Raw genomic sequence first — 652 nt, forward strand, 5'->3', positions numbered from 1 at the left:
GAAGCAAAAAAAATAAAAAAACAGGTAGAAAAGAAAACGAAGAACAAGACAAAAAAAAAAAAAAAAGTAAAAAAAAACACCCATAAAAAAAAGAAAGGAAAACAAACAAACATATAAAAACAAGAAAATGACACGCAACGCAGGGCTCATATGAAATGCCTAGATATTCGAAATGCCTCCTGAGCTCCGCCGTCAAATGATAAATGCAATGCACTAAATGCCATTGAGTTTCTCACTTAATGGTGATCTAATTTACATAATTATGCACCACGCAGTCCCAAACCTATTCGTGGTGGATTATCGTTCCTATTATTTTATAGATCCATCGCTTCCTATTCTTATATTTAAAGAATTCCTAATCACTTGAGTTTTATATTGATATAATATCTGGCTTTTGGTGTAGAACATGTTATAGATATTTTAGAATTATATATCAAAATAAATCGACATGTAATGTTTAGCTTTTCATGTAGAACATATTATAAATATTTGAAAATTATATATTAAAACAAACTGACATGTAATGTTTCTTTTTTGATGTAAAACATATAAATATTTAAATATTAATATATTAAAACAAACTGACATCTAATATTAGGCTTTCGTTGTAGAACATTATATAAGCATTCAAAATACCACATATCTTAACAAA

At 27.1% G+C, this 652-nt stretch overlaps 1 protein-coding gene across 1 annotated transcript in view; it reads right to left on the minus strand.

Annotated features, from left to right (window-relative positions):
- The window catches only part of LOC119592333 (CD109 antigen-like), a 56,360-nt gene that overhangs the window by 17,641 nt on the left and 38,067 nt on the right, over positions 1–652 (minus strand). The window lies entirely within an intron of this gene.

This window comes from Penaeus monodon, chromosome 30, assembly GCF_015228065.2.
Source record: "Penaeus monodon isolate SGIC_2016 chromosome 30, NSTDA_Pmon_1, whole genome shotgun sequence".
Taxonomy (NCBI): Eukaryota; Metazoa; Arthropoda; class Malacostraca; order Decapoda; family Penaeidae; genus Penaeus; species Penaeus monodon.